Raw genomic sequence first — 13818 nt, forward strand, 5'->3', positions numbered from 1 at the left:
AGATGTTGTAGAACGCGCTTATGTACTTGAAGCTTGGTGCTTCCTACATACCTCAGCTTGCATGTGCACTCCAATACATATACTGCGAATTCTGTTTTGCAGTCTAAGTTCTTCATTAGAGATATAGGTTTGGGCTTGAATGGAGTGCTATACTCCCTCACGTTTTTTCCATATTTACAGGCTCTACATGTTTTACATTTCCTGAATCCCCCTCTTTGACTTAACCAGTTAGTTGGTAACATTACCTCTGGACTGCTTTTTACCAGGGCATTGCTCATGGAGGGAGCTTTTCTGAATGTTAATGTTGGTGACCTTGCGGTTAGAGTGTTCAGGACCGGATCACTCCTTATCAAAGGCCAATTTTTTGTCACTATTTTTCGTATGGCCTTGTGCTGGAGACTATAGGAGAGGATTAATCTGGTGGGAGCGTCAACTTTGTTGATTACAGGTTTACTGCGCTCCACCAAGGCTGCTGCTTGCTGTAGGTTAGCTGTTCTCTTAATTGCTGTGTTTAAAACCACTTCTGAGTACCCCCTCTCTAGGAATCTTTGTTTACTCGCCTCCTGCGCCTTTCTGCACTCCTGATCACCACTGCAGATCCTACTTATCTGGAGCATCTCCCCGTAAGGGATGCTCCGGATGAGGTGTACTGGGTGATGGCTGGTGGCGTGTAACATTGTGTTTCCTGCTGTGGCCTTGCGGTGTAATTTGGTGTTTATGGTGTTGTCTACAATATAGATTTCAACATCCAGAAAATTAATAGTAGATCTGCTCATCTGAGCAGTAAAACCCAAATTAAAAACATTGCAATTAATATTGTCCACAAATCTCTGAGCAGATGATTCCGATCCCCGCCAAATTAAAAAGATGTCGTCAGTATATCTATACCAACATAAAACCTGACTCTTTGAAACTTCAGCATATTTAGCGTTGAGGACCTGTTTCTCCCAATAGCCCATATGTAGGCAAGCGTAACTAGGGGAGAAACAGGCCCCCATAGCCACTCCCCTAATTTGATTAAAAATCTGATTGTTAAAAAGGAAGAAATTGTTTTCGAGACAAGTTAAAATCATGGTTGACAACATCTTACTGTGCTGGTTCATATCAATAGGCCTAGTGTCTAAATAGTATTCTACTGCACGAATACCATCATGATGATTTATACTAGTATATAGTGTGTTGACATCCAGCGTTACCAAAAGACAACCATCTTCCCATGATGTTTCACCCAATTTTCTCAAAAAGTCACGCGTGTCTTTTATGTAGGATGGGAGCGCATTGCCATGGTCCTGTAGAAAATAATCCACATAGCGCGATGTGTTCTCTAGTAACCCTCCCCTCGCTGAAATTATAGGTCTGCCTGGGGGAGTTTGGATGTCCTTATGAACCTTAGGTATAAAATATAATGCAGGGAGCTTGGGGTAGTCATTCTTTAGAAATTTGAATTCATCATTTGACACTAGTCCTGCCGATTTCCAAGCAAGCAGTCTCCCAGAAAAGTTGTTCCTAGCTGTATTAACCTGAACTTGTTCACTTCTCCTGTAGCAGTCTCTATTGTTAAGTCGACTCAGGGCTTCAGTTAAGTACATCTCTCTCGGCCAGAGGACAATGTTGCCCCCCTTGCCTAACTGGCGGATTATGATTTTCTGTTGGGCTTGTAATTTCTTGACCAATCTGTAGTATTCATTGTTCTGATGTTTGAACTTGTTGGTCGAGTGCATTGTCTGATAATATAGGGTTTTCAAATCCTTTGTGACTCTTTCACTGAATTGATCCAGATTATCCCTTAACATCAGGGGGCAGAAGGTTGATTTTGGTTTGAAGGGGGTATATACCCTTCCTTGCTTAATCGTCCCCATCTGTGGCAACTCTTGGGATGGTGTTATTCCTACTTCATACAAGCCCTCCAAGTCATTAAGTAGCGGTAGTTCCTGTGTCAGAATGCCTTCCTGGGTGTCCGGTGTGATTGTTTTGTCGAACCCTTCCGCTATGGCATTTGTTCCTCTCATAGCATGAAATTTTTGTAGTTTTAGTTTTCTGACATATTTGTACATATCAATTCTGGTGTTGGCATAGTCAAAGTTTGTTTGCGGGCAGTAGGATAGTCCTAAAGATAACGTTGCTGTTTCTTTGTCATTAAGTACAATATTGGAGAGATTGATAACCGTGTTTGTGTTTCCTTTTGTCTGCGCCACTTGCGCTGCCACCTCTTGGTTAACTTTTTCTTTTTGTTGCAATGTGGCACCTTCGCCTTGCCCTGCGCTTGCAGTTCCTGTTTGCTGCGCTCCCACATTTGTTGCATTGGACCTCAGTGTTTGTTTTCGGTCCTGGCGCAGACAGTCCACTGTTGCATGGTCCGGGCGGGCTGCACTGGTAGGAATGTGGTTTGTCCAATGAATTCTGCCTTAATAAGGCCACGTGGCATGGACTTGTGGTGCACTGAGTTAATGGTACCTCTGGCGCTCACCGTGTGCGCAGCCTGCGATGATGCGTGGTCCGAGCGAGCTGCACTGGGAGCAATGTGTCTTGCCCACTAGACTGCTTCATCTGCAATCGCCACTCCATCTGAATTGAGAGCCCTGCTGTCCACAGTGTAGATCGAAGGCAGTAGTCTGTGCAGACCTAAGTCTGGTGTACTGTGCCTCTGTGTTCGCAGGGGGCCTGTGTCGAGGAGGACCGTGGTCATGGCAGCAGCCACGTGGCAGGGTGAGGGCCACTGCTCTGGCAGACGCGTTGGCCTTCACACAAGTGAACCATGCCCAGAGCCCCGGCCTATTTGTTCACACTTCTACACTGGAGTGGCGTACGTTGGACCAGCCCACTGCGCTTCCGCTTATAGGGGGCAACGAAACAGGTACATGACCGAGATCTTCCCCACTGCCTGAGGTAACATGGTTGCGACCACTGTCCACAACACTACAAGCACCAGCAGTATATGTACACATGGAGAGGTTTGTGCTGTGCATTGTGAGGTCTGTCCAGCACCTCACCGCTATACTTGGTATTGTGTGCATTATTATTGGTGGGTGACTTGCTTCCTTCACACATGTTTGGTTGCCACATCTCGCAACATTCAGCTATTGTATGGCTGAGGGGCCATGTTGTTTTTGGAAAGTCCGCTGTCCTGTTGTGCGCTGCCTCTGTGGTAGTGGGGCTGGTGGTCCGGGGGGGAGGTCCTGAGGGTGGTGGCAGTGGGTTTTGTGGCCTTCTTGGGGGTCGGAGGTGTATGATCAGTAGCCCTATGACATGTGTTGGTCTTCAGATGTGATTCTGGGCTGGGCTTCTTTTCACACTGTAGGTAGTTGTCCTACTTTACACTAGTAAAAGGCAGATGTTACATTCCTACTGCTAACGCAGCGTATCGCCTGCTTTTGGATCGCACCGCGGATTTCGCTGTTCGTTGAAAATATCCTGAAGTGGTGTTTTCGTGTTATTTTTGCACAGGAACGCCTACTCTGCATATTATTACTGTTAGTTGTTGCTCTCATTTGTGAAGATTTTTTTTACAGAAGCTATTGCTGGAAAACTGGCGAAATCGACTGTTTTCACCAGGTTGAGAATGGAATGATAATTTAAAATCACTGAAAAGACTATAGGTTTAATGAACATCATAATTAGAAATTAGAAATTAGCATTTAAAGAACCATTGAAATTCACTGAAAAAACCATAGGTTTCAGGGACATTATAGTTATAAATTAGCATTTAAAAACCTTAGCAATTTATAGTTAGTAGTTAATAGTTAGCACGTTATAGTTAGTTATACTAAATGATAACAATATAATAAATAACTAGAACCATAACTTTAACAAAACAATATAATAAACAAAATATAATATGGACTCCAATAGAAGTACTATAGTTCATCTGCAAAACAAAAAAGAAAATTAGTGTTTAAAATTAGATCGATGTGACTAAATGAGGTCAAAGATTACAAGTCAAAGTAACACTTGACGATATTTACAGTTTTTTTAATGTGTGCAGTGTGCCTGATACATTTCACTTCTCTTATAGGCTTGCATTCAAACGGTGTCCGTATAGAAGTGCCTACTGCGTCATATTTATATTACAGATGAACAGGTCTTTAAAATGATTCAGAGATGAAACAGAATTAGGTGAGAGATCAAGTCATTATGCAGGGCAATATTTTTCAGGGCTTATTTACAAAACTCTTGTGCCAATTTTGTGTTACTTTGCTCATGTTGAAAGTGACACAAAAGTGGTGCAAGGTGTTTTTAAATAAGCTCTTTTATTTCTAATGCATTTAATCGGAGGCATTGTATATCTAGGCTGCTCTGCTTACTTTGTGGAAACACTGTGAACAGTAGACTTCACAACTTCAACTCAGCTTTGATTCTACATGTCAGAGTGGACAGCAGTGTCCATAACTTTAACATAGAAAGAGAAACGATGTGAGAGTCAGAAACTGAGAGAAAACGACATTAAAACTGTGAGAGAGAGAAAGTTATAGATGGAGCAGATTTACAAACCCAGCCTCCACCACCCATGGACCTTCCTCCCCGTTGTTGCCACCTCCTTTGCTATGCCTTATCAATCAAATCTCTTCACATGACCTTGGATGTACTTGCTCTCAAAACGCTTCCACTTGCCATTGTACATGCAGACTTTGGTCCACCCTTTTTATCCATTTTTGCTCTTTGAAATATAACGTCTTACCTCTGTTCTTCATCTCCTACTTTCTCCTTTCAAATTCTCTTGTAAAGAGCTTATCAAGCCTTCAAAAGAAAATGTAAGAAGGCTGGGAAACCACTTTATATGGGAGTACTGTATGGGATCCTAATACCCAATCATGTAATTTCATTCTTACTACCTTTGTGTAATGCACTTAAGATGCAGTGTTCATTCTTATCTGGCTGTGTGCGTTACGACAATTAAAGGTACCATTTTTCTGCATACTTTTAATAAAGCATTTGACACAAAGCATAGTGAACCATATTTATTGAATGTTTTGAAATTAATTTCCACAAGTCTTAAAAAAGGTGAATGCAAGAAAAGTTACTTGCCTCATATGCAAGACTGCTTTCAAGAGGAGACCCCGATAAAGAGTACTGGTGTGGAACTGCAAGTATGCAGAAGCACTTGCAGACTAAGAATCCGGTCAACTTTGCAAGGGAAGAGTTAAGGAGATTGAGAGAGGCTCCTCCTGCTTCATGAGAAGGCCCAAGTACCAGTGGAGCAACACCGTCAACCTCTACTGCACAGCCTAATATTCGTCCCCAATTTGGAACCCTTTAAGAGAAAGAGTAAGAAGTTTGGGAGCTCTGTATGCCATTCTAATACCTAATTATCCATTAGTTATATAGAGATCAACCCTGTATCAGATCCATCCGTTCAAGTGTGAATTGGAGATTATCTGCCACCAAAAACCCTTCAAGTACTTATATCCGTTATTTTTTAACTTCGTCGACTAGTCATATTGAGAGTATTTACCTTAACGTTATCCGTTAAAAATTTGTGAATCTTTCTGGTTTCATGCATCTAGTTCATGCCATATTTGAGACATCGGTGTTATGAACTGGAACAGGAGGATATACTTTCTTCAATGTCGGTAACTTGCTGCTGACTTATGTAACATTCTGCTAACTGAAAAAAGAGTTACAAAATGTATATGTTGTACATATGTCCAAGGTTAGTTTTAATGTTCCTAAAAACAATTGTTCTCAATAGGATTGGGGATGAAAAGCAATCATCAGAGGTTATCTTTGGCCAGCAAAATAGGAAATAGCATTGCATTATACAAATGTTAGTCCAAGATTGGTCACTCACTTCATTAACAAACTCCTGGGCTTGATCTGATAGAACCCTTTTTGGACTTCCATGATCTAGAAATTGAGAAATAAATATCAAGGAAAATTAAAAGACACGTTTTAAAATAAAAAAATTCAAAACACCATTTTCACTTTGTTTCTGCAGTACAGGCTGAAAACGTGTAACAAGCATTTAAATGAGAAATGGGTTTCAGGAACAAACGCCTATAAGACTATCACAATGGAGATTTATATTTTATAAAAATATTTAGAGAAGCAAGAAAAATTACAACTCATACATTTTTAAATTTTAAATGACGTATTTGGCCAATAACATCGGGAGGACATGCTTTTTTTACGTTTGGTTGATTTCAGAATGCCTACTAATTCTAGTAAACATGACAATAACACAGTTTGCAAGCATATAAAATACACAAATGCTTATCTCAGAATGCTTTTCTATCATGAAATGTTGAAGTCAAACCTAATAACTCCATTAGGTCCATTGCAATTTTCGGCTGATAACATATGGAGAGCAGTCAGTGCATCTGGTGTGTCGAGTTGTTCACCACCACGTGGTATAGTGTATGGGCAGGAGTAAACAGCTTGTGGGGACCAGTACGTCTCATGGTTGAGATATCTGTATAATGAGATAGAACAGGGGGAAAATCAAGTTCAAGGTTATTAAAAAACATGGAGAGCGTGCTAAAATACAATATTGGCCAATCGATTACATATGCATTACATGGGGAGGAAGCAACACGTGAAGCACTATTAAAAAATTTAAAGGCGGCAGGATTAAGTGATTTGGCCAGAAACAGCAGCCACCAAGGTAAGTTAATTGACATACAAGAGCTGGAAACCGTGTTAACCTACACTATTGTCGAAAACATTACTTTTGCAATGCATGGGGCACGTGACGCACTACTTACACGAGAAAAACTACATCGCATTAACTTGAACATCACGTAGCACATTGCTGCGGGAACGGCCACGTGGCGTTTGGCAAATTAAACAAACGCACCAGGATTAAGTGATTTGCACAGAACAAAGGATAAGAAATCAAGTTTAATGTTATTAAAAAACATGGAGAGCATGCTAAAATACAACATTGACCAATCAATTATATGTGCAGTGCATGGGGAGGAAGCAGCACGTGGCACACTACTTAAAAAATTATATGCGGCAGGATTAAGTGATTTGCCCAGAAACATCGCCTACCAAGGCAAGATATTTGAGGTATAAGAGCTGGAAACCGTGCTAAAATACACTTTTGTCGAAAACATTACTTTTGCAATGCATGGGGCACGTGACACTACTTACACGAGAAAAACTACATCGCATTCACTTGAACAGCACGTGGAACACTGCTGCGGGAACGGCCACGTGGCGCTTGGCAAATTAAAGAAACGCAGAAGGATTAAGTGATTTGCACAGAACAAAGGATAGCAAATCAAGTTTAACGTTATTAAAAAACATGGAGAGCGTGCTAAAATACAACATTGACCAATCGATTACATGTGCAGTGCATGGGGAGTAAGCAGCACATGCTGCACTACTTACATAATGAAAGGGGGCAGGATGGAGTGATTTGCCCAGAAACATCGCCTACTAAGGCAAGATATTTAAGGTATAAGAGCTGGAATCCGTGCTAAAATACACTATTGCCGAAAACATTACTTTTGCAATGCATGAGGCACATGACGCACTACTTACACGAGAAACCTACATCGCATTCACTTGAACAGCACGTAGCACACTGCTGCAGGATCGGCCACGTGGTGCTTGGCAAATTAAACAAACGCACCAGGATTAAGTGATTTGCCCAGAAACAAAAGTTATGAAGTCAACTTTAATGATATAAAAAAGCAGGAAAGGGTGCTTAAAACAACATTGTCAAATCAAACAAAAATTTGCATTTACGCGGTATTTAAAGATTGTTCAGATTAATTAATTTAATTACTCTTAAAAAAAAGTGCTCACCTACGAAGAAGTGGATACGAACACTCTCAATGGCTGTGACTGCGGAATAGGAAAAGTTTAAGAAGGTTGGCAGCTTATAAATGCTTTTCAGAAGGATGATTGGTTCAGCATGATGTCACTGGGTGTGAGAGCTGTGATTGGACATGTTGTAATTGAGCATGCGCAAATAAAATTAAATACGTTAGGGATAAATAGGCAGACGGTGGGACGTATTGTGCGCATGCGTAACATTAACACGCATGTGCTACCACAAACATGCATGCGCAAAGTGAAGGCAACTCCTAGGGGTACATACATAGATGGAGTTCGGATGTCGATAGAACACTGGCTCCCACAGTAGGCGGGGAGCCGGCAGGACAGTGGGGGAGTCCCCAATGGTGACGGACAAAATAAATAAAAGAAAAAGGCAGTCCCCGGGTAATGGGGTTCCCGGGGCCTTGAAGTGGCTTCAGGAGGGGGGCTTTGCAGCCCTCCTCCATAGAATAATAATATATAATTAGCCATGCCCCGAGGGCTGGGGACCCGGGTGCCTGTAATTGGCCACGGAACGGGAGCCACGCAGCCCACTTCCCATAAAAAAATTGAATACGGATACTCCTCTAATTGTCATCGTACCATAAGCGCACCCTTCTGATCACGTGCTGAAGGCTAATTGACTGTCAAGTGGTTGTCAACATTTGAAACTAGAAACTATTGGCAGCCATTTTATGTCTCGGTACAAGGGAGGCTGAAGAAGCGGGTGAAATGTGTGTTTAAAACCTGAAAAGGGGGAGGGTAGACACACCCTGATGCTCTAGGTCTGCTCAGGGGATCCCACAAGGTCCCCCAGGGCCCTTATGTTTTTATTTTTGGGGGGAAAATCGTGTGGTGCGCGCATGATCCGTACATTCTAGCGATATTAAAAAAAAAAAGACGTGGGCTTCTGCGCGTCTTTGGTAATTTGCATTCTTTCAACTGTTTAGAGGAGATGCAACAGTGCTGGATACAGGATCCCCACTGAGTAAGAAAAGGTAACTATAAGACTATTTATCTGCTAAGTGAATTTCCTTTCATATGCTAACATTTACTGATTTGACTTGCAAATTCTTCTAAGTGTGGAGTTTTGGAACTTTGAAATATTCACCTAAAATCACCCAAACAACGAATTCCAATGTATTCACCTGTTATAAGGAGAGAAACCAGTGCTGCATCTTGTAGCCCAGCACTGACCCTGAAACGTAGTTCTAAGCATACTTACAAGTAACTTGTATTTCCTTCCACAGGAATTCCCTTCCTATAAAAAAAAAAGAATACATTTAGATTTGCGGGTCAGGCTCTAGGAGATGGGGTCCAGGGCCCAAAAAAGTAAAAGGAAGGAGGGCCACACAATGCAATGTAATTTAAAAAATAAAATATCTAAAAATAAATCGTTTAAAAAAAATTAGTAAATAAATATCAAAAAAATAAATATAAGAATAAATATATTTTAAAATTGTCATTTACAGAACTTTAAAATCCACTGAAAAAACCATAGGTTTCAGACATGTTATAGTTAGGAATTAGCATTTAAAAAACCTTTGAAATTCACTGAAAAAACCATAGGTTTCAGAAATATTATAGTTAGGAATTAGCATTTAAAAAACCTCAGAAATTCAATGAAAAAACCATAGGTTTCAGGGGTGTTATAGATAGTTGGACATTTCACTCATACAAAACTATTAAAATTCCCCCGTTACAGTTAGTTGTACTAACTATAACTCACATGCCCGCAATCCACTGCTGATGAGGTCACATATTACATCATTCAGACATGGTCAGTGACATCACTGATGACATCACTGAAGACATCATCCCTGTGACAATCTGATACATTTTATCATTCACTAGAATAACTTTTTAACACTCATTATAAAATATGTATTACCATACTTTAAAGCATTGACACACTAATACAAGTTTCTAAAAAGTCAGTTAGTGATTCCTAGATCTACACACACATCTAAACACTTACCTATAGATTCACTCATACATGGTAACAAAGATCAATACAACACTATTAAATATACTTATACACCTACATCAACATTACACACCAGCACACACCCTATTCACTTATGCAGTCATTCTACTTACTTATGCAAACAGTTGATCATACTTATATTTACTGAACTACACACTTACCCAAACACCATTTTATGTATTGATATAGATAGTAACTCATACTTAGTATGTTATAAAATCACTATTACACGTATACAGTTATCCATATGTCACTCATACAATCACTGAGTCTTATGTATAGTTATTTACATACAACAACTGTCAAATACACTGCTTTTTATATTTCTAGTTTCTTGGACATGTATCATTGAGAAATATATTTACTCGTCACCACACCCATAAAGAGATACATTCACCCAAACAACTGTTTCCACATACAGTCTTAACCTTATATACCTACTAAATCAACCATTTACACATCTTTGAACAGTCACACATCTCCCACTCAACCACACTCACATTCATTCACTATCCCATACAAATACTCACTTAACTAATTAATAACTAATATAGACTTTCACAAAGCTAGTAACCAACTTATGTAGTAGTTTACACAACAAGAGATAGAGTGATACAGGTATTCACAAAGTTTAATCACTATCCCATATATTTAGTGAGACACTTTAAATATGTCACTTAGACAGTCAATCACATTGCTACTAAATCCTCTACTCAGACACTTATACATGCACTCAGTCTTCAAGGCAGATTGTTATATATATATATATAATACTCATTTAAATATCAAACCAAAACACATTCACTGGATGATGTCATCAGTGATGTCATCAATGATGTCATTTGAGATGTCATCAGTGATTTCATCAGTGATGTCACTGACCAAGTCATGAATGATGTAATATGTGACATCATCAGCAGTGGATTGCGGGCGCGTGAGTTATAGTTAGTACAACTAACTATAACGGGGGAATTTCAATGGTTTTGAAATCTGTGATCTTTTCAGTAAATATACATATATATATATATATATATATATATATATCCGGATGGCTGCTCAGGAAAACCGCTTCCCATGTGGAACACAAGCAGAAAACAAGCAGACACGAACCCAGGCTGTGTGCGAAAATCTGTGCATTTATTTGTTGTCGGCCATAACGCGTTTCACCACCATATGTATGTATATATAGGTGGTCATCCTAAATAAAGCACATATTCCACCAAGCTGATTGTGGTCCGTACCTGTTATTTCCCACCCCGAGTGGGAAAGTGGATTCCGGCAACAGGAGTCCGATTAGGCCCTTCTGCAGGACGCTAGCCCGACATTGGCCCGAACTCAATGTGAAGGAGTTGCCGGAAGTATTGATTGCTACCCACCCCTCAGCTAATCCTGACACTACAGCTGCTAATACAGATTTCAATCTGTGGATTGAACAATCTCTGGATACAGTGCTCCCCAGGAAATCTAAAATGCAAAAGATTGGCTCAACCAATCACCCTTGGTTTGGCCCCGAACTCCGTAGACTCAAACAGAGTTGCAAAAGAGAGGAAAGACAATGGAGAAAAGACTACAGTTCGGAGAAAAAAATCAAATACAGGGCCTCTATCAATGCCTAAAAATCCGCTCTTAAGGCAGCTAAGACTGCCTTCTATGCAGAGAAAATCATCTCCTCCCCTAACGCACCTAATGAGAATTTTAGGATTACCCCCCCCGTCTCAGATGCAACGGGATACTGCTGCGAAGAATTAGCAACCTTCTTTCTCACCAAAATCCAAAAAATACTCTTGTTCTTCCCCCTAGTCCTACTCCTGATCCATCCCTGCAGATTGAAACTTCCCCGCAAAACAATGCTCCCAAATTGACATCCTTCCCTCCCCTTACCGAGAAACTGCTCCCCTCTCTTCTTAACTCAATAAAAAGTGGTTCGCCACTTGATCCTGCCCCAATTAGCATCTTAAAAGCAGCCCTGCCTGCCATCATCTCACCCATCATCAACCCGGTCAACTCCTATCGAATCAGGCATAGTCCCAAGGGGCTGGAAACTGGCCATGGTCAAACCGCTAATAAAAAAACCTCACCTTGACCCGGGAGATCTATCCAATTATCGTCCAATATCCCTCCTCCCGGGCATCAGCAAGCTGGCGGAAAGATTTGTAAACCGCCAACTGTCCTCCTTTCTGGAAACTTTCAAGCTCCTCCACCCCTCTCAGACAGGTTTCCGCCCTGGACAAGGGACGGAGACGGCACTCGTCAAAGTGGTCGAGGAGTCGAGGAGGATCCTGGACACGGGAGGTGATGTGGCTATCATCCTCCTAGACCTTAGGGCCGCCTGTGATACGGTGAATCCCCGTATCCTTCTAACTCGTCTAAACAAACTCGGAGTCTCAGGAAAGGCCCTGGCCTGGTTGGAATTGTTCCTTCAGGAAAGACATTTTTCAGGTGTTCGAAGAGAATTCCCACTCCTCGCCTCTACCATTTCAGTGTGGGGTTCCTCAGGGCTCCTCTCTCAGCCCCACGCTTTTTAATGTTTACATGTCTCCTCTGGCTGAGATAGTGGCTCCCTAGGGGATTCAATTGGTCAGCTACGCCGACGACACACAGCTCGTGGTCTATCCTTAATCAAGCAGAACTGTCCCCCACGAACCTTAGTGCCTGTTTGGAAGAAGTCGCCAATTGGATGAGTCAGTCCCAACTCCAGCTCAATGGCGACAAAACCGAACTCATGCTATTAGGCAAGCAGGCAATATTTAACTTCTCCACACTTTGGCCAGCCTGCATGGGCCCAGGACCGGCTCCAAAAAGTGAAATTAAGAGTCTGGGACTCTGGCTAGACCAGGAGCTCTCGTTCAAAGTCCAAGCCAGGAAAACAGCGGCCACCTGCTTTGGTCTGTTAAAATCTATATGGAAAATTCTTCCCCAGCTGCCTGAGAAGGCCAAAATAATCTTAGTCCAAGCCTTGTTTTTATCCAGGCTCGATTACGGCAATGCCATCTACTTGGGAGCCCCGACTTCGGTTATTCACAAGCTCCAGGTGGTCCAGAATTCAGCGGGTAGACTGCTGACTGGTACGAAAAACCGCACCTCAGCCAAACCAGCATTAAGTTCACTTCACTGGTTACCCATAAAGGAACGTATACACTTTAAGTCCCTCTGCATTGCCCATAAAAATCTGCAGGGCAAAGGTCCCCCCATTCTCACCAATCTCATCAAACCCTATAAAACGCCCAGGAGCCTGCGCTCCAACGACCTCCGCCTGGCAGAAGTGCCCAGAATTAGGAAGTCCTGCTCCGGAGGCCGTCTCTTCTCTTACAATGCATCGAAATTATGGAACTCCCTTCCCCTCCCCCTTCGTCAAGAAACCAACCACCTCACCTTCCGCAAGAAACTAAAAACTTGGGTCTTTCCTTAAAAAAAAAAACCCTACCCACTCCGCCTCCCTATGTTCCAAGCGCTGGGATACTCACGGGTAGCCATGCGCTATATAAGAACAGTTGCCATTCCATTCCAGATAGATAGATGGATACAATGTAATCCAATTTGACAACACAATAGTACTTTTGTCTGCTCCATATATGACCGTCCCCACAATTTTATACAAGTGTACATCCTGCAATGCGTAATTTGAATAATAGTAGGTTGGAAGAGCAAACTTCACCCCACCCCATGGGGACTATTCCAGCCGGGGAGGGGGACAGGGAGGTTTGTTCAACTTCCAAAAGATACGTTATCAAGGGCCCTCAGACATCCCTAGGTCTAGAAGTGGCCGGCAGTGTGGAGAAGTATACATCACTGTTAGTATTGCAGTATATGAGACTGTGTAACCAAGCTTTAACAGTAGAGATACCCTTTCTCCCCCAGGCTACTGTTATTTTCCTTTTGGCTAACAGTAATGCAATCAATGTATATCGACAAAGCTGCAAAGGAATATTTCAAACGTACCCCAGCAGGGCAACCAGGGGGGTAGGCTGGAGATCCAGACCAGTCATCCGGCACAGTTCCACATATATTGCCCTCCAATAATTGGCCAATTTCATAATTCCAGGTCATGTGGGCAAAGTTTGTATAGTGCG

The 13818-nt window shown here is 41.8% G+C and overlaps 2 protein-coding genes across 3 annotated transcripts in view; both read left to right on the plus strand.

Annotated features, from left to right (window-relative positions):
• Positions 1-13818, plus strand: part of LOC147727140 (fructose-1,6-bisphosphatase isozyme 2) — a 326433-nt gene that overhangs the window by 167110 nt on the left and 145505 nt on the right. The window lies entirely within an intron of this gene.
• The window catches only part of LOC147727141 (uncharacterized), a 90032-nt gene that overhangs the window by 4266 nt on the left and 71948 nt on the right, over positions 1-13818 (plus strand). The gene's annotated exons all lie outside the window — the stretch shown is intronic.

The sequence above is a fragment of the Lissotriton vulgaris genome, chromosome 3_1 (assembly GCF_964263255.1).
Source record: "Lissotriton vulgaris chromosome 3_1, aLisVul1.2, whole genome shotgun sequence".
Classification (NCBI taxonomy): Eukaryota; Metazoa; Chordata; class Amphibia; order Caudata; family Salamandridae; genus Lissotriton; species Lissotriton vulgaris.